Genomic DNA, 22,168 nt, shown 5'->3' on the forward strand with positions numbered 1-22,168 from the left:
TTAACTCTGATTAGATGAACTGTCTTTAATTAGGTAAACAGTATCGTACCAACAAGCTGCTTTCTATCACTGGAATTGGAAGGACAACCTGGAGATTGGAGTCAGAGATTATTTCTTTGATATTAGATATTGAACAATAAATAGAGGCCCAGACACAGGAGATTGGAGTCAGTGATTGCATAATATTACATACTGAACAATTGAAGAGAGGACCAGACATAGGAAAATGGATGATTGCACTAAAATGACAATTATTTATACTGTCTTTGATTATAAATATGATTACAATGCTAATTATTTATTTAAATCATATGTTGAGAATTACACTTTTGTTTTCATAATGTATGCTTAGATTACATGACAGACTATAGCTTTTATACCTGTGCTCCTGCTCACATTAAATATATCCATAGCAAATCCTATTTATTGCTTAATTTAGACTATTAATTTACCTAAATATTATTTTATTCTTTACATACGAATATATTGACTTTTGCATTTTTTAACTTACAATTGCCTAAGCTGAAATTTTTAATCCTATGTGTCTCTTAGGATTTAAAAATTATAAAGAAAAAACTGAGTTGAATTTGATGATGATTATTTCCTTCACTGTTGATTTTCTTTATAATTTCATGGTATCAGATTTTTATGCTGATTATATTTAAGAGACTGCCAAAAAATTACAGTTTTTCTTATTAGTGAGATTTTATTTTCCTCTTTTAATTAGATTGTAATTATGCTCTAGATATCTCTTCAGTGACCAAAATAAATACTTAATGACTGCTTACTATTCAGGAAGAATAAAGACTGAGTGTTTTTGTGAAGAAACAGAATTCTGATCTTTCTTTTTGTTTTTGTTCATCTGTTTTGCTTGCTTTTTCTAGTGGATATTTAGATATGGTACTGATTATTTTTACCACTAATATGAACACCATTTACATGTCTTCTACAAAACATAAATTCACTAAGTTTTCTAATATTTTTAAGATAAAAGATTTTATCAGGAAAACAAAGTTGTATTTTTAAATGTTAAATAAAAAGTATTAGTTCTTTCTCTGGCTGAAAAATAGATTATCTAAAAGTCAGGCTTTCTACACATAATTTTCCTGTGTAATAACCAGAGTTTTGAGGTACTAATAACCACATTTCAAAAAAATTGCATTGATATCTAATATTTTAAATTGTTTCCCATTCAAAAACAAAATTGTTATATTCATAATGTGATACAAAATATGAAATCTAAATTAAAACTGTTAATAAGACATTGTTATGCTGCTACTCTTACCACATCAAATGGGTTTAATCAAAGTTTCAATTAACTAAAGAGGGTCAGGGGTTATGGACACAAAAATAACTAATCAACTCCCGGATTCATCTGTCATAGCCAAGCAACTTTACCACTGAGGAGTGCTTTGTAGTAATTATTCTACACATACTACTACTGCCCACGGGATTTTGTTAACTGTGCTATTGACCTCACTCACTGAGAGATGGCAAAGCTTGCTCTGCAAAATAGTCTTGTGGGCAGATAAATGGAACTGCATATTTCATTTCAATATTTCTCATTATTTTTACAAACATCTTATTTCTGTTACTGTCATCAGATGCCTCTTATCTGTTGATGTCTTCTTCCTTTTTGTTGGGTTGGCTTGGGGATAGGTTTATCCTGGCTTAAAACTAGTATATGTTGCAACCATAGTCTCTTTTCCATAAATTATATGTGATCAAGAAACCACTTTCTTATATAATCAGTATCTAGACTGTGCCAGAAAGCTCACTTCACCCCCTCTCCTTTACACACTAAAAGTTAAACATGTCTTTTCTTTTTCTCATAATCTAAGTTCTTTTTTTTTTGGACAATAAATGTGCTTGAAAGCATTTGTCATCTCTAGAAAGAGGACCCCTGTGAATGACAAACACTAATGTGCTTGGGAGAGCAGATCCCATAAAACCACAACTGTCTCGCCATCTGTAGAACACCTGTCCTCTGTGCCAAAAAGAAAAATTATAGAGATGCCATATAATTTTGTAATGAAGAAATTCAAAACTATTAAACCAGAGGTCTGTGTCCAAATCACTTAGACAATAAAAATTTCTCTACTGCTATAGAACATCACATTTTAATCATCATACGACTAGAGTTTTCTCTGTTTAATTCCATGTAAATTGCTTAAGAGATTATCAAATTCGTAGTACAACATATTAAGATTAAAAAATTGTTTTCAAAAAGGACATATATGTATACCCTTTGTAATGCTTTAAGCAATAAAAATAAAAAATAAAAAAAAATAAAAAAAATAAAATAAATAAAAAAAATTGTTTTCAGAATACTTCTATGCCTATATTTGGATCTTTAAAAATAAAATAGCATTTAACTTCTTGAAAGTTTGGAAATCATGGAATACAATGAAGAGAACAATGAAATAATTATCAGATACTATTCTATAAAAATAAAAATGTATGAATTGTATGAGGCATGTTTTCCTATTTAAGATGAATGTTTGCATGTAAGCCATTAAATTTTTAACTTAAAATTAAATTAATATATAGAAAATTACCATATTTTTATAACCTCAATATCTAAAATGAATGTAAAAATTGAGCATGAAATCACATTAGATAAAGCAAGAAAAGGTATAGTTAATTTTGTAGTAAATAGTCAAGTCAAAAATTTAATTTTAGCATTAATAATCCTGGAGTACAAAAGGTTTAAGCAACTTGTGTAAATATAGCTGGTCATCTGAGACATTAATACAAGAACCAGTATTCTGAAGTGTTTCCTACATCATTTTTAATCAAAATTATACTATATACTGACTATAAACCCCCAGGAAAAAATGAAAAATGGAGAATTATATCTAAAAACAATAATTTGTGGTGTCCAATCAGTATAACTGATGTGTAGTCCAGATAGATTTCTGCATTTTGTGTTGCTTTGACGTTTCAACACAGCATTCAGCATCAGGAAGTGACCCAGATGGGGGGAAAGGCTGTTCAGCAGATACTTTATATATTCCTTACAAGCACATAATTGCTGGAGTGTTTAATTCATAAAATGAAATAGGGCCAGGAGTCAAAACACCCCATTTCACCACAATCTTCTTTCAAAATAAATTATTTCATATACATTTTTTTTCTTTTGGGAAATATCTCTTTGGAAGATATAACATGTTAGAAGAAAGGGAGGACCTCTATTTCCAAAAGGTGTTTCAAAAAGATTGAATCTAGCAAAATTTCATCAAAACTTAATGAGCGGTGATTATACAAGTGACTTGGAAGAGAAACATACACACACACTCTGAGATCAGAGAAGCAGATGCAATTAGAATACATTTTTTCTGAATTATTCTTATTCTACTTTCTTCCATCTCATACTCCTTGGCCATGTGAGGGAACTAGGCCAGAGTAAGCCACTTGGAATATTGAAGCCTTATTCAAAGTACCTGGATGTCCAAGGCCACTCTGAGCATAGGAATCTTAATATGAGTGCCCAAGGACTGTACAGAGGTGCAAGGATGCAGACACTGTGAAGGCATCTATAACCCAAAAGATTGATGTCACTATTTTCTAGCAGAAGCCTCTCTTGTCTAAGTAGTATTAAAGTATGTTACTGAGGCTACTAAAGTGAGTGAGTGCAGATGCGGCTACTATGAGGGGCTGTGGTTTAGAGGCAGTGCACGGCTGCTCAGATAATGGCTGTGGGGACAGAGGCTACTACTGTATGGAAAAGACATATTGTTAACTAGCCAGTGTGCAGCTACCTACTGTATAGGACTTTACTTTGGAGAACAGCTTCGTCTAATGGCTCCTTGTTAGCAATGGCTACATAGCCACTGGCTTCTACAATAAAGATTCTCTTATATACCCACAACTTCTCATGGCTTCTCCATCTACCACTCGACGTTCAAGAAGGTCCACCCTTGGCAGAAGGGCTTGGACCCAACAGTTGGCATAGTCAGCAGGATGAAGGACCTGTGCTTCCAACACTAAATACCGTGAGCAGGGTTCAAAGAGAAGCTTGCTATCATAATTGGCATTGCGAGCAGGATTTAGGAGTAAGTACTCCAAGAATTAGACTGTGCTCCCACACTTGGGCCAGTAGACAAGATAGAGTAGTGAGTGCTCTGACAATTGGCATAGTAGTTGGCAGTATTCAGAAGAATGTCTGGGTTCAAGAAGAAACTTGCTCTCACACCATGTCAAAATTAAACTGTTTACTGTGAACACACTAACCTCCATTCCCTTAATCTTTCTCTCTCTCTCTCTCTCTCTCTCTCTCTCTCTCTCTCTCTCTATTTTTAAACTTCTGGTCAGGTAAGTGTCTGTGATATCAAAAGAAAGGTTATAAGGTAAAAATGAAGGTAAAAATTAAACCTTCTGCTGTTACTCCTCCTCATTCCTTAACTTCATCTATCTAATATAATCAGTGTACAGTACAGTACAATACAATACAATACTGTTGACCAATAAAATGAACCAATGCATAGGAAAAAGGAAAGATGAATACAGTCCATGAGAATTACTAGAAAAGTGAAGAAGAAGAATGAAGTGGATAGAGAGTAAACTCCATCACAAGATTTTCTCTGATCCCTCCTACTGACCACAGACTTACAATGTGACTAATACGTGTCATTGCTCTCAGGCTGTATGATGGTCATATGTCTAGTCTGGTAAGATTTTTGAAAAAAAATAAGCTGGCAGATGAAAACATCATAGTAAAACAGCCTTACTAAGAGAAACATAAGGGAGGCTGACACCCTTAGTGGGTCAGTGGGTGCCCAGAGCTGAATGGAAGATAAGCATTTGAGTGGAGTTGGAACTGTAATATATTTTGCTGTTTAGAGTGATGTGCAGACAGATAGGGAAAGAGGAATAGTCGCTTCTCATGATAGCCTCTTGCTTTGGATTGGTCTACAAAATTGTGTAGAAGTGTGGAAAATATTTTTGAAGAAAGGATGGTGTGTTCAACTAGAATTAGATGGATCTATATTCTACTCCGTATTCTGTTGTTGCTAAAAATTGATACGAGAGGAACTGAGGTACTCCAGAACATAGCATAATTATTTATTCCTTTTGATTGAATGGCCATTTACATTATTTCCACATATTTTTTAAAGAAGCAATGCTAAAATAAATATATTCTGTGCAATTTCATGGGCAGAAATGGTAAAACTTCTCTAAAATCTATACTTAAACTATGGATTATTGAATATGAGCATCTATAAATTTTCCAAAAAATATGAAATTGTTTCTGAAATGATTGTAACAGTTTATACTCCCGTGACCAGTGTAAGAGAATTCTTTCTCCAAAATTTACCGATACAGTTAATGTCTAACTTTTGTCATTCTAATTACTAGAGAATAGTGTCCTTAGCTTTAATTTAAATTTATGCAAGTAGTAATAAATTTTATCATCTCTTAGATGTTTATTCTACTGTGGCTTATATATTCATTTTCTTTTTTCTTTAACATTTTCATTTTAATTAAATTGTGAAAACTTAAATTAATAAATTAAACTAAAAGATATGAAAAATTACTAAAAATGGTAAGTAGAATCTCACATAATGTTAAATTTTGAGTTCATTATAAATAATTATAAAATTCTAAAATTATATATAACTACCGAAATCTCCTCTCAACATATAAAGCAATAATTAGTTAACAAAATTAAGAAATGAAATAGGCAAATTTACCACCAAAATAGAAAATATTAACTCAGATTTTCTGTGTTTGACTTAATAAGCAATAATAAATATCAGGTAAATAAAATATATATGTGATGATAAACTAATGACATAGTAGACAGAAAATATACTCACTTATAAAAATAAGTTTTCAAATTAAAAAATTTGTAAGAGAATGTTATTATGTTTAGCTAAAATTAATTGTCTATAAGTTTAGCTAAAACTAATTGAAAATGTAAATAAAATGGACAAAATCTAAGAAAATACTATTTTCTCAGATATGAAATATGAACACTGATAATATTAAAATATTGAATTTATAATTACAAACATCCCCCTCACAAAAACAAACACAACAAAAACACTAAGCAAAGATGATTTCAAGATGATCTGCATTTAAGAAAGAAATTATGTAAATCTTATACACTTTTCCAGAGAAGAGAAAGGGAACACATCCCAATTTATATCTGAGTCCCATTTAAACTTGCTGTCATTAAAAAAATGGCCCACCCAAAACACTAATTTGAAAGAATATATACACCCTTATGTTCATTGCAGTGTTATTTACAATAGCCAAGATGTGGAAGCAACCCAAGTGTCCATTAGTAGATGGACAAAAAAAGCCATAGTACACTTACACAATGGAATACTAGTCAGTCATAAAAAAGAAAAAAATTCTTACCCTTTGCAACGACATGAATGCACCTGGAGAGCATTATTCTTAGTGAAATAAGCCAGCCAGAGAAAGACAAGTACCATATGATTTCACTCATATGTGGAATCCAATGAACTAACACGCAAAATAGAGATAGACTCATAAATAAGAGACCAGGCTGACAGTTGTTGCGGGGGGTGCTAGGTAAGGGGTAATAAGGAAAGAGTTAAAAGGAAAAAAAAGACAGAAAACACATGGACATGGACATAGTGTGATGATTGTCAGGGAAGGGTTGGGTAGGGGGTGGAGGAGGGGGAATAAATGGTAATGGACAAAAACTTGACTTGGGATGGTTAACACACAATACAGTGCACAGATGATGGGTTGTAGAATTGTGTAGCTGAAACGTGTATGATTTTATTAACCAGTGCCACCCCAATAAATAAAATTAACTTCCTGAACTTCTATGCCAAGGATCTGCCTTGCATGTTATACCTCAAACCTTGGAATGTTAAAAATAGGACAAAATAGCCTAAGCAATCTTGTTTCCCAAAGAATTGTTTGCAAAGATAACAAGATATTAGATATTGAGACTATCAAACACATGGCTGATGGACTGAAAATTAAAAGTGTTGTTGAGAATTGACATCAGTATGTTATATATCTGTTCCATTAAAAATACCTTCCTTTTCTTGATATAATTGTCCCCCTTGTTATAAATATCCATTGTCTTTGTCTCCTAACAGAAATATTACTTGGATTTCTGTCTGAATAATGATTCCTGAATAGCTATTCTTATTGGTCTCAATAATGTTTTTGCCATGGCATAATTTTGTGCATAGAACATCTGATGAATGTGCATATATACAATGAAAGTTAATGAGTATGTAATATTGATACTTAAATGTTGAGCTTCTACATAGTACATTAAATAATTAGGAAATTGAATTCATAAAAATATCATTTAAAATAGCAACAAAATACTGAGGAAATTGTCCTATTAAAGATCAAAAAGAACTGTGCACAGACAAATATAAAATATTTTTCAGAATAGTGAGAAATATCTAAATTAGCAAACGGATATAACATCTTAATGAAATAGAATGTTCAATTTTCTAGATAGGTTAATTCTTCCAAAATTTATCTATAGATTCAATGCTGTTACAGTCCAAATCTGGTTTTTACTGGAAAATAACAAGAGAATTCTAAATTTATATGGAAGAGAAAGAACCAAGTTGAGAGGATTTATTCAACCATATATCAAGAAAATTGTTATCAAGCTACAATAATTAAGTATTGGCAGTAGAGACAAATAGACTATAGTACAGAAAATCTCTTATAATATCTAAGATTACTAGATTTGTGACCAATTTTGCAGAACCATAAGGTGGAAAATTGATGTTTCATTTTTTCCCCCAAAGATTTGTGCTAGAACAAGGAAATATCTATTAAAAACAAAATAATTTTAACCATTAACTCACAACATAGATTAACATTGATTCCAGGTAAATTGTATCTCTAAACTATGAAAAATACTTAATGCTCATAATTTATAAGTCTTTCCATAGGCATTCTGGATGAAAGTTTTTATGATCTTAGGCAAAAATATTTTCTTTAACTTAAAAAAAAGGTTAACCACATTGAAAATAATGATTAACTTTACCATAAAATTAAAATTATTTCTAAATATGTAAATATGCAAATGCATAATAATATATTAACAACAAATATACCTCCTTTTGTTGTTTGTTTAAAGTATTATATGTCTCCTTTATCCCCCAGTGACTCCCCCCTCCTGCCACTCTCACCCCCAAGGGCAAGCTCCCACCTCCCCAGTTTTTGCATCCATTGGTTATGCTAATATGTATGCATACAAGTCCTTTGGTTGCTCTCTAACCCCTCCCCCACCTTCTTTCTGTGGTTGGATTGTCTGTTCAGTGCTACCTTGTCCCTGGATCTATTTTTGTTCATCAGTTTATGTTGATCATTATATCCCACATATGAGTGAGATCCTGTGACATTTATCTTTCTCTGACTGGCTTATTTTGTTCTCCAGGTCAATCCATGCTGTTGCAAATGGTAAGAGTTCCTTCTTTTTTACAGCAGCATAGTATTCCATTGTGTAGATGTACCACCGTTTTTTAATCCATTCATCTGCTGATGGGTACTTGGGCTGTTTCCAAATCTTAGCTATGGTGAATTGTGGTGCTATGAACATAGGGGTGCATATATCCTTTCTGATTAGTGTTTCTGGTTTCTTGGGATATATTCCTTGAAGTGGGATCACTGGGTCAAATGGGAGTTCCATTTTTTGTTTTTTGAGGAAACTCCATACTGTTTTCCACAATGGCTGCACCAGTCTGCATTCCCACCAGCAGTGCATGAGGGTTCGTTTTTCTCGACAACCTCACCAGCACGTGTTGTTTATTGATTTGTTGATGATAGCCATTCTGACAGGTGTGAGATGATACCTCATTGTCGTTTTGATTTGCATCTCTCAGATGATTAGTGACTTTGAGCATGTTTTCTTGTCTCTTGGCCTTCTGTATGTCTTCTTTCGAAAAGTGTCTATTTAGGTCCTTTGCCCATTTTTTGATTGGATTGTTTATCTTCCTTTTATTAAGTTGTATGAGTTCCCTGTAAATTTTGGAGATTAAACGCTTATCAGATATAACATTGGCAAATATGTTCTCTCATGCAGTGGGTTTTCTTGTTGTTTTGTTGATGGTTTCTTTTGCTGTGCAGAAGCTTTTTATTTTGATGTAGTCCCATTTGTTTATTTTCTCCTTAGTCTCGATTGCCCTAGGAGCTATATCAGTAAAGATACTGCTATGACATATGTCTGATATTTTTCTGCCTATGGAGTCTTCTAAGATTTTTATGGTTTTCCTTCTTACATTTAAGTCCTTTAACCATTTTGAGTTTGTTTTTGTGTATGGTGTAAGTTGGTGATCTAGCTTCATTTTTTTGCATGTCTCTGGCCAAATTTCCCAGCACCATTTATTGAAGAGACTGTCTTGACTCCATTGTATTCTCTTGCCTCCTTTGTCAAATATTAATTGAGCATAATGGCTTGGGTCTATTTCTGGGTTCTCTGTTTTGTTTCATTGGTCTGTATGTCTGTTCTTGTGCCAGTACCAGGGAGTTTTTAGAACCGTGGCTTTGTAATGTAGCTTGATATCTGGTATTGTGATCCCTCCAACTTTGTTCCTATTTCTCAGGATTGCTGTGGCTATTCGGGATCTTTTTTTATTCCAGATGCATTTTTGGAGAGTTTGTTCTAGATCTGTAAAATATGCCATTGGTATTTTAATGGGGATTGCATTGAATCTATAAATTGCTTTGGGTAGTATGGACATTTTGATGATGTTGATTCTACCAATCCATGAACAGGCTATGTTCTTCCGTTTGTTTATGTCTTCCTTTATCTCTTTTTTCAATGTCTTGTAGTTTTCCAAGTACAGGTCTTTTACCTCCTTAGTTAAGTTTATTCCTAGGTATCTTAATTTTTTTGGTTCAATGGTAAATGGATTGTTTTTTCTAGTTTCTCTTTCTGTGAGCTCATTGTTGGTGTATAAAAAGCCATAGATTTCTGGGTGTTAGTTTTGTACCCTGCTACATTGCTGAATTCATTTATTAACTCTTATCTGTTAATAAAAAGAACTCCTACTAATCGATAAGAATAAAACAATCAAATAGAAAAGGTGCAAGGTACTTAAACATGTGTTTCTGAATGCATAGATTATCATTGTGAAAATGTTAATGGTTATTCATAGTTTTCAGAATATCACTTTTTAAGACAATAGCAATGATTCATTTACTTCTGGAAAAGATAGTTTAAGTATACAAATGCTATAATATTTCATATATGATTATAATATTTCATAATGTCATTTTGTTAGCTTAAAATATGCATATCTATATTCCTTTTGGTGTACTTAATTTTTTCTTTTTTTCTTTTTGTAGTATTATATGGTCTTTTTTATTAGTAACTCAAATTATAAGATATCCCATGATGCCAATTAGTGACGACCATGAGTAATATTTTCTGATTACTCCTCACCCCTCCCCTAACAACCCTACTATAAAAATGAACTGATTTTGATTTGGTTTGGTGGGAAAGTCACAGACACTGCTTTTTTGATCATGATTTACTGTTAGAATTCATATTTGGGAATAAAGCTAAATTTTAATTATATTAGTGAATATGAAGATATAATATTTTCCTCCATCAAATTCAGGTATACCCCTGGGAAGATTCAGAGAGGAGGCAAGATCTCAGTCCAGAACCCCTTCTGTGGTTCAAATGAACATTCCATGATGTTTCTTTCCTGGCTGTTTTCATGGTGGTCATTGTAGGTTTCACTTGAGGCTTGTATCCAGGACCCATTGATGAGATATTTGAAAAACAAGTTCATTAATGCAATGAACTCATGGAAGTTCTGGTTCTCCTGACAGCAAACTGCTTCCGAGTTGTCACTGACTGCCAGCTTCATGTGTTAAGGTGAACAATTCATGTTCCTGTCTTCCACCTCAGAGGCCATCAGGGCGTGGCACTGTGGGGCATCCAGGGGCTGGGGCAATGTGTCCACTGTGCTGATGGGATAGTCCTGGGGATGGACCTCCTTGGCCAGCTGCCCCCTCTTCTTTAATATGCAGGCCTCCCAGTACCGCGGGGAGATGGGGGCTGCGTGGGTGGAATGTACTTGTGCTCTGAGCCGTCCTCCAGGTCCAATGGGTAACTGCAGTCCAAATCATAGAAGCTCAGGTCCCCACAGATCACAAATGGCACAATGATTTGGGTGGAACCATCTAATCGGTTGAGCTCTGGATCAGCAGAGTGGTCCAGCAGGGGTTTTGCCAGGTCCAGGAGGAAGCCTTCGGGGGTCATAACCCTGACAGGCCTCGATGCTGGCTCCCCCGGCTTGGCACAGAGCGCGCTGGAGAAGAAGACACGCAGCTATAGATCAGCGTCACATCCCGGCCTAGGAAGATCTTGGCTACGAAGCAGCCCCCTAGCTTCAAGACGTGTGCAGCGATGTTCAGAGCGACTAGGAGAAGCTGGGCCTACACATGCTCATCCACATCACAGAGGTCAGTGACATCGGGAGCCCCATCGCACACCACCAGGTCCTCGGGGCAGCCCTCACACTGCTGGGTGATCGCCTGGGCAGTGGGCAGCTGGGTGATGTCCCCCTGGATCTGTAACATACCTGGTAGCAGAGCCATAGCTTGAAGATGCAAAGCCTCCACCTGGCCGGACCCCTGCGGACTCCCGATCTCCTGGCGCAGCACCTAGCTCCTGTCACAGCTTGGAATTCCTCATTGCATTGCAGCAGCTTGAAGGCACTGCGGGCACTGTGAGCGCACCAGCCATTCCCTTGGCCAGTTGGTAGTAAACATCTCATTTGTGCTTCCACGTCTGTCCCATCGCGCACACTGCTTACCCAGGGACCTTGGGTCTTCAGTCCCCCTGGGGTCAGCGGCCCAGACTACACAGCTGCAGCGAGGAGGGCAAACTTCTCCCCGCTGATGGCTGGACAGTGCAGTCGTGGCGCCTCAGCTGTCTCGGTCTAGAGACCTGTGGGTCGCGACCCCTTTGGGGGTTGAACGACCCTTTCACAGGGGTCACCTAAATACACCCTGCATATCAGATATTTACATTATGATTCATAACAGTAGCAAAATTATAGTTATGAAGTAGCAACGAAAATAATTTTATGGTTGGGGGTCACCACAACATGAGGAACTGTATTAAAGGGTCAGGGCATTAGGAAGGTTGAGAACCACTGGTAGACCCACATCCTCTCACTCCATGCCCCAGGGCCCACGGTAGCTTTAGGAGTGGAGAGGAGAGGGACAATGGAGTCCAGTCTGCCAGCAGCCCCAGTGAAACTAGTGAGAAATCTCAGGGCTTCAGTTTCTGTCTGTTCTTAGTTGCTCCGAATGCCTGTCGTGCAGCCTGTGGGCTACTGGAGTGGCGCAGGCCTGTCCTTGTGGGATGCGGAGGCTCCCGCAAGACCCGGACTCATCAGAACTTGATCAGTTCATAGAGATTTATCTAGTTTTAGAAAAAACCAGGACCTGTATTTCACAAATTAGACATATAGTACAATTATTAATTGCACTACATTTTAAACAAATATGTTTACCTATATTTTAAAATATATTAGCTATTTAATATTTCTAACGATGAACAACTTTAGTGTTGTATACTGTCTTCACCTCAATATTGCTTGATATTCCAAAGTAAAGATATTCACTTTTTTATAATTAATAGTTTGGCTTATTGATGTATGTAACATAGTTTGTGCTTGCCCTCTTTTTCTCCTTTATTAATTGATGACATTTTCCTGGGTTTACTTTTCTTTCTGAAAATTGTCAAATATGTATTAACATAATTGTGGAGAATATTACTTTGTCTCTTTTTATTTGAAAATGTCTTCATTTTACTCAGTACTTTAAAAACAATTTGTCCTGGATAGTGTGTCTCAGTGGTTGAGCCTTGACCTATGATCCAGGAGGTCACAGTTAAATTCCCGATCAGGACACAGGCTTGATCCCTAGTTGGGGACATGCAGGAGGCAGTCGGTCAATAATTCTCTCTCATCATTGATGTTTCTATCTCTCTCTCCCTCTCCCTTCCTCTCTGAAGTCAATAAAAGTATACTTAAAAAATTTGCTCTATAAAATTCTGAGAGAAATGTTTTTCGTAATATTAAAAACACTATTCATCTTCTAATGTATACTATTTCTGACAAGGGATTGGTTATTAGACAGATATGATCCTTATCTTTCATTTTTATTGGTGTGTTTAACAATTTTTTTCTCTTCACTTTTAATGTTTTATTTTTTAACTATTACAAGAACTTCACAAGTTCAAATATTTGAAAGGATTCATAGGAACCCATAGAGCATACAAACCTAAGGTTTTTATTTAAAGGGAAAAGATAAGGTACAGCCAGAGAAAGTAAGTACAGGCAATTATTAGAGTTCTTAGAAACATCCAGATGCAAGCTTACTAGTGCCTTCATTCACACATATGTACTTCTTCAGTTTGAATCACAAATTCTGTGCAATGAATCTTAGCTCAAGGCAGAAGTTCCCAGTGGAGTTTTTTATGCCTATTTGGTCAATCCAGGCTGCCTAACCGATTATGCTGGGTGAAAATCACCAGCAAAAATCTGGTCTTAGGGATTCCCCGTGGAATTTCAAATCCTAAGCAGCATGTCATGAACCTCACTGCTATTATGGTGGCCAAGAGTCTAAGTCAGACATCTTGAGGAATCTAAAGATAAAGAATTCCCAGTACAGCTGTAAAATAACTATCCCACACAACCATCATATTCACATCATATTCTGGATGTGAGTTTATTTTTCTTTATCCGGCTCAGTTTTCAAAATATACTTCTAACCTAAGGATTCATGCCATCCTTCTTCTTAAACGTTGAACTTTATATGACTAATTTCAATCGGCAGTATATAAACATGAAAAAAATAAATGCTATTGTATACCTTACTCAGTTACATAAAAGCACAGATTGTTAGGTGGGCAGATATAATACCCCTTTTGTTGCTTTTGCCCCATATACTCTTTTTTAAATTTATCTTTATTATTGAAAGAGTTTCAGATGTCCCCCTTTTCCCCCATTTACTCCCTCTACCCTGGTCTCACCCCACCCCCAGGCCTTTACTGCACTATTGTCTGTGCCCATGGGTTATGCATATTTGCATGTAAGTTCTTTGGCTAATCTCTAACTCTTTTCATTTCTAAAATCTAAGCTACTTGTTTGTTAGACCTTTTAATTTTATCCCCAAATTCTCTTATGCTCTACTTTGTGTTTTTTATTCAGGTGTTTCCACCTGAATATTTTCTAGCTCACTCATGCTCTTTCTCCTCTGTTCAATATGTTGTTGAATTAGTCTATTGGGTCTTTAATTTGGGGGTTTGTATATTTTTTGTTTTATTTTTATTCCAATTCCCTGATTAAATTACTTATTTTAGCATCAATTTTCTTTAATATATCAATCACAATTAGTTTATAACCTATGTGCATAAACACAAATAGCTCCATCATTTCATTGTTCTTGTGTGTACATGTAGATCTTTTCATAATATTTTCTTGGGCCTCTTCCTAGTGTACTTGGTAATATGTTATTGGATTTTATATATTTTGTAAGAAACATTACAGGGGCTCTAGATGATGCCATCTTCTTCTAGAGAGGATTCACCCTTTTCTGTGAAAAACAGATAGAGTGGGACAAATCAAAATAAGCAATCGGGTGAGCTGACCTACTCATTTTTAATAAGACCTTTTACTGCCTTGGGTTTGCTTCTGCTTCTGGGGTATAACCCTTTAGGGGTTTCCACCTTGGAATATGGATCATTTACCAAGACCCTTTTCACTGATGAGTACTGAACTACAGCCTTTTATTGTTTGTTTTATTTTTGCCTTCTCAGACCCACAAGACAGTTGAACCTTCTGTTTTGCTTTACAAAAATTGTTCCATTTAATTTCTTAGATTCTTGCCCTAGGAAGTTAAAGAATTAAAAAATATCCTTAAAGGAAACAAACATTGTGTAGTCATTGACTCCCAGGAGGAACTCTTATTAATAGGGATCAGGTTTAGACTGCCCGCCTAAACAAACAACAAATTAGAACTATACATGAGAAAATGGTTTTGAGACTTGAACAACAAGCAGTGAAGGACAGTGATACCTGAAAGAAAGGCAGTAAATGAGTCCCACAACAGTCCTATCTTTCTACTTGAAGGGTTATCAAGATGAGAAATGGGGGTGGGAGTTTGGTAGGACAGACAAAGTAAAAAAAGACTAGTGAACTAAGTGAACTGAGACAGAGTTCATTGTTTTGAGGAAACTAAGGGAGCTAAAATTCTCAAGGCAAAGTGCTAGGAGAGAGAAAGCTGTACAGAGAGAAGGTTACATTTGCCAGGAGTCTTCTGCTAAATACTATTAACACATATGTGTGAAGAAACTATTGAGGCCAGAGGAAGAACTGCATAAACAATTTCCACAGGCCTGGAATGGTTTATTTCCTCATCAACTAGAGTAAATTTGTTGAGTACAGCTTTCACAAGCTTACAGAATGAGCAGAGCACATCTGAGTAAGAAAGAGGGAGTGCCCATTCTTTCAGGTAACTAATAGCAAGTTAGAGGTGGGCAAGAAAAACCTGTTTGAGCAAAATCTGAGAGATGAAAGATATAGCAAGGTTTAAAAACATGCTAGAAATTATACCAATTGACATTTAAAATGTCATTTCATCTAATATGATTAAATATGTAATTATTTCCCCTCAAAAGTAATAGGAATCACATAGCAAAGTGTAAATAGTTCATATGCTTCTGAAATAGAAAAAATGTTGAGGAACTGTCTTGTACATCATTAATTGGACAAATAACTAACAGCCCTTCCTGGATTATAACAACTAATGATTTGCAAGAGATCAGGGGCTAAAATAATTCCTGTAAATCAGCCGTAGTGTGAAAGAAAATACAGATATATCTTTACCACAAGGAGGGTGTGATGTGACATCACCTCTTATCATCAGGTTTCAAAGCATTCTTCATTAAAGGACACACAGCAAGCTACTGCTACCTATGAAGGACTTTAAAGGGAAGTAAAATAAACTTGAAATAATCATCCATCAAAATCTGTAAGCAAATGATGACAGTAAATGAAATGAATATCTCTTCCTTTACCCATTTCTACCTCATTTTAAAAATCAAAAACCTTTATATATCCTTCAGCTCAAATATCACTTTTTTCAGAGAGAGCTATCCTGACACCCTAATCTAAAATAAGCCTTAATTATAATTATTTTATCAGGACATTTCCTACACAATGGAAATAATTCCATTTGATATATCAGTGGGAAAGAATGAGTGGAAAAAGGGAGACAGACTATGAGAAGAGTGTAAGGTAAGTTTGCTGTTGTTGTTGTTGTTTTCATTAATATTTAATTTGCTTTTCTGAAAATAAAGTACATTAGGTAATGCGGATAAATGAAAGAATAAAGAGTGATACCTTTTGGGTTTTACTTTTACCTAGTATTTTATTATGTAAAATATTAAAACAAGAGTTTTTGATTCATTATATATGAAGACCAAGTAATTCTCTTTTTCAATATGAAATATATCCATTTTAAACATATTCTGGTAAGTTATTATAAAATTGTTTTCACTTATAACGTCCTGCATTCCCTGAAGTCCTGATGCCCTCTCAGCTCGTTGCTATGCAAAGTGTCCTTCACAGACAATGGCACAAGCATCATGTGGGCACATTTGCAGAAAATCAGCTCCTACTTAATCACTGAATCAGAAACCCAAGATCCCATAATTCACCTTTTAAAAGTGTCACTTCACTGAATACTGACAATTAGACATCCTGGGTTTAGGTTCTGTGTCCTGCACTACTACAGCTTCCCTTTTTTATCCAGTTAACTTCCTTGAATAAAAGAGGCATTTGGCTAGAGTATATCTGAGAAGCATTTCAGAGCAAACAAACTACAATGATGTCATGGAAAAGCTCTTAGAATAGTTTCATACCCAGGATGGAGAACCCCAATGTGATATTTTTCTTCTCATGGTAACTGATAGCGTTAACATACTTTATCAATATTACTGGGCGATTATTATATGAGTCAGTGTTTACTGAGCACTTGCTATTTGGCAGACACTGTTTTTAGTGTTACACACTACATAGATTATTACACTGAAACCTAAAACCAGCCCTATGAGGTAGATACTCTTATTAGCCCCGTTTTCAAGATGAGGAAACAGAAATTGCAGCTACCTGCCCAAAGTCATATAGTTACTAAATGACAGCCAAGATTTGCAAAGTCATTTTAGCCCTTAAACTATGAGCTGTCACTCAGGTACTGTCACATGCATGAGTGAGAGGCTGTATATCTGCCTTAAAGAAGAATACTGTAATATCTACACAAACCTCGCTTTTGAAACTATGATTGCTTGCTCTTTTGCTAAATAGTTCTCTGTATAACTAAGGTGCTTGAGAGGGAAGCCAAAAGTTTTTCAATTAGTGAACCTGGTCATGGTTTTCTACAAAAAAACTGAGCCAAGTATTAATTTAGATCAGTATTTTTAACCTTTTTCATCTCATTGCACACATAAACTAATTACTAAAATTCTGTGGCACACGAAAAAATATATTTTTGCTGATCTGACAAAAAACAAGTTATAATTTTGATTCACACTGGACAGCTATTGTTGTATTGGCTGTTGTCATTTCTTTATTTGACAATCTAAGGGAAAAGAGGCCAGTGCTCCTGACTAAATAGTGAGGTACTGCATGTTTTAAAAATCCCTGCAGTGCACTGGTTGAAAATCGCTGCTTTAGAGGAAACCTCCAAGGACTGACTCTACATAAAGTAGCCAGATAAACTACGGAACTTCAAGTTAAACTTGGGATATGAAATTTTTATGAAAAGTACATTTACATATGAATTGCTGCTTGTCTGAAACTGAAATTATTGGGTATATTGTATCTTTATTTACTAAATCTGGCAATCCTAAATACTGTGATAAGAAGGGGCAATGACATTTAGTAGCACATTAGCTATGCCCATTTCAAAAGCTCATGTTCATTCTTTTCCATTGTGCTAAAATGAGAGGCTTTATTGAGATCACAAAGCACTGCCCTCTCTTTCCTGGCTTGCTGCTGCTTTTAAAAGATATAGAGGGGATCAATGATGATAGAAGGAGACTTGACTGGGGTTGGTGAACACACAATACAGTGTACAGGTGATGTGTTGTGGAATTGTGCACCTGAAAGCTGTATATTTTGTTAAACAGTGTCACCCCAATACATTCAATAAAAGGGAAAACAAATTAAGTAGGAAAAACACAAAGAGATTGTCAATTGGCTCTTATTTTGAAATTGTATTAGCCACACTCTTCTGTAAGAAAATAATCAGTTGATTTCCTAGCATCATTCTTGCCTACCATATGGTGATAAATCCTCATTCTGCAAATTATTGGTAATTTCAAAGGCAGCCTGGTGGTGAGTTGGGGGAAATAAATCTCAGAACCTTTCGATATCATTTTGCAAATATCCCTTTAAAGTTCCTCAGACTTCATCACTAATTCACCCTAACAACTTGCCACATCCTTTTTATCTGTAAGCCAGATTGATTAATGTTTCTAAGTGCTTTCCACTGAGATATAATATTGAAATGTTCAGTACAAAAATATCTTCTGAATAATAGAGTATCAATGCATTTCTTTTAAAATACGTAATATCCAGTTATGTTACATCTTTTATAGTGTGCTGGGAATTCAGTTAAAAAGCACAAAGGACTCACTGAAAATATATTGCTCCCCTTAATAGAAGTGCTCCATTACAGGTGCACAGTTGAGCAAAGTCTAAACCAGCAAATATCAACTAGCATGCACCATCTTTCTGTGGCATCCGCAGCAAAAGGCAGAGAGCAATTACACAGCAGCTGGCCGTGGGCAGCAGCACTGTGGCGTTACAAGCAAGCTACCAAATGAAATCAGGGATCTTTTCCCCATGAAATTGGGGGCAAGAGGCTATGCTTTGCTTGGTTGTGGCTGTTTTATTTCTGTATCTATTTACTCATTTGCTTTGCATTTGTTGTGTGCTGCAGCCAGGAGTTTGCTCCAGTAAATGAGAGGTGGAACTTGATGCTCTCTAAGGTTGCTCTCTAAGGGGAAGTTCGTTATGCTAGTTTGGGTACCTGAACTTAGTTAATAAAAATGGGAACTAAAGAGCCACAATCCTGATTAAATCCAAAAAAGAAAAAAAAATATTTGTAAAAGTAAATCATTCATGATGTACAAAGACATAGGGGACTAAGGAGATACGTCACTGATTCAGAGAACTTGCTGCCCTTCACGTTACTCAGGGCAGATGTGTGGAGATGGCTGAAATCTTCCCTAGGCTGTCTCTGATGTTACAGTGCACTGGCAGTTACCTCTTAAGATTTCTTTTGTCATTGGGAAACCAACGTATACATTCTCTAATACTATCTTTTTTTTTTTACAGACACCTAAAATCTTAGTGTTGTAGAAGAAATGTACTTATCCTATTTATTTGTCAAATGTACTTTCCTATTTCCTTGTCATATGGTTGAATTCAGTGAAATAAAACATTACATAGGAAGCCTTTGAGTAATACAGAACTGGGGTTAAAAACCCACATTTTCATCCCTCCAATACAAGCTTGGCCATCACCCATTACAGACACGCACACCCCACAGACACACTCCATCCACATGCAAACAAAAACTTCATAACAAACTCCTTTGTGACTTAATTGGAAAACTAGAATACAGAGCATTTTAATCACCTGTATCTGTAAGTTATAAAAAATATAAATTAGACTATGGTCACTACCTTTGTAATTTCCTTTTTTTTAAAATTTATTTTGATAACCACTCTCTTGCTTTCATCCAGCCTTTTTTTCTATGCTAGCATATGGAGATTTACTAAATAAAAATATTTCTAATGTGAATTAATATCCTATGCCCTAAAAACAACTATTTCTCTCCCAAAAAAGTCACCCTCTCTACCTGTTTCTATTGGCTGCATGAGAAAGGATTTGAAATATGTCTTTTAAAAAGCCTATTTACTTCCTTAAATATTTTGCTTTGATTTATGTAAATTCCAATCAATAAAAGAGAATGAGTTTTGCACAAATCACCTACATATGCAATTTCAAAAATCTCAAAAACTAATTTGGACAAAAAAATAAAGAGATTTTGAAGTGCAATAGCATATATTCAGTTCAAGATGCAAATACTTCCCAAGTTAAATTATACATCTCTCTCTCTCTCTCTCTCTCTCTCTCTCTCTATATATATATATATATATATATATATATATATATATATGACTGACTGAATGACTGGAACAACCAGTTGACCAGTTGCTATGACATGTGCAGACACCCAATGCAGGAGCTGCCCCTGGTGGTCAGTGCGCTCCCACAGCCAACCTCCTGCAGCCAGCCGACCTCCTGCTGTCCCTCTCCCCAGCCAGTCTGCCAACCTCCCGCGATCCCTCCCTCCATTCCTTCCCCCTGCCAGCAGGCCCAAATCGGCCTGGCCCTGAACAGGACTGGGCAAGATGGCCCGGATCAGCTCTGATCACAGGCCAGGTCTAGGGCCCCCACCCATGCACGAATTCATGCATCGGGTCTCTAGTTTTATATAAATACAATAAAATGATCTTGTTACAAGTCCTTTGCCCATGATCAATGCTTGTATAAATAGGACAATGTTTTTACTGCTTTTCATTAATTTGTTAATAATACATTTCATATGAGCATCTTCTCTGAGCCAGACCTTGTGCTCACACATCACACTAGAGGAATAAAAAATAAAACTCAAGATTTAAGTAGAAAAAAAGGCACTATATAAGTGTTATAGAAGATCACATTTTGTTTTCTTCTGGATAGGTCAGTTTAAAATTCCTTGAGTGAATATACAGATTATGTGGACTGACACAAGAGAGGAGTGAGGATATTACAATTTAGAACTTGAGTTAAAACATTATGATCAATATGAGGAACAAAAATATCCTACAACTCTGGCAGGGTGGCTTAGTTGGTTGGAGCATCATTCCATACACCCAAATGTTGCAGGTTCAATTCCTAGCCAGGGAACATACTTCAGTTGCTGGTTCAGTCCCTGGTCGAGCACACACAGAAGGCAACAGATCAATGTTTCTCTCTCACATGGATATTTCTCTCTCACTCTATTTCTTTCCTTTCCCCTGTCTCAAAAACCAATAAGCATATCCTCAGGTGAGGGTTTAAAAATGTGAAGTCTAGCAGACAGCAGAAGCAGCTGTTCAAGTATAAAATGGTATCAATTTATTCATTTCTTAAATAAATTGAGACTATTACTATATGATACAGAACACTTCTCATATTTTGACAATTCAAATTACCCCATACCTCCATAGTTAAAATTAAACAAAAAATAACCAACAGAAACTTGGGATTGTGACCTAGAATGCTTTTCTCGGATGTCAAAATAATTCAATAATAAAAATTGAAGAATGCTATCTATAATAATAAAAGCATAATATGTAAATTGACCAACCAGCCAAACAGTGGAATGACCATCCGCACAACCATGCTATGACACTCACTGACGCCAGGCCAGCCAGGGTGGGTGTCATGCGATTGGTTGGGGGCCCAGCCATTGCCCCATGCTCGCAACGCTGCAGCGGGTAGCCTGAGCCTCCCTCTGTGGGTGCCAGGGGCTTACCTCTTTTGGACAACTGATCACAGAGCCCTGTGATCGATCACCCTGCAGAGGGAGGCCCAGGCTATCTGGCCGGCGGGGTGATTGATTGTGCAGGGCGAGCTGAGGGTCCCACTCCAAGTGCACACATTTCGTGCACTGGGCTTCTAGTATTTTATAAATGAATACTTATTAGAAGGAAGCATTGCATGCATTGAATTTTAAACCATAATTTTAATAAAAATATGACTTGATCTAATTTTAAACCTAATTTTGTTAAATTCCATTTATGTCTCAATTATGAATAATTTACTTTAATGATTTCATACAAAAATTAATATTCAGAGTGAACTATGAAATTATACCACTCTTGAATTTCTTATCTTCATTAAATGGAGACTAGAAAATTTTTCATAAATATATAATAATTTTAAAAGTTTTAAATTAAAATTCTTACCATTAAAAATTATTAATAAATATTTTTATGATGAAGATTTGCAATAAAAATTGGTCAACTGTGAACAACCATTAACACTGTTTTTGTTTAAGTGTTGGAGGACTTTATATAATGGTCATC

At 35.7% G+C, this 22,168-nt stretch overlaps 1 pseudogene; it reads right to left on the reverse strand.

The window, feature by feature from the left end:
* Positions 1–10,838: 10,838 nt before the first annotated feature.
* On the reverse strand, positions 10,839–11,770 carry LOC102436446 (annotated as a pseudogene).
* Between the last annotated feature and the right edge of the window lie 10,398 nt (positions 11,771–22,168).

This window comes from Myotis lucifugus, unplaced genomic scaffold, assembly GCF_000147115.1.
Source record: "Myotis lucifugus unplaced genomic scaffold, Myoluc2.0 scaffold_1110, whole genome shotgun sequence".
NCBI lineage: Eukaryota > Metazoa > Chordata > Mammalia > Chiroptera > Vespertilionidae > Myotis > Myotis lucifugus.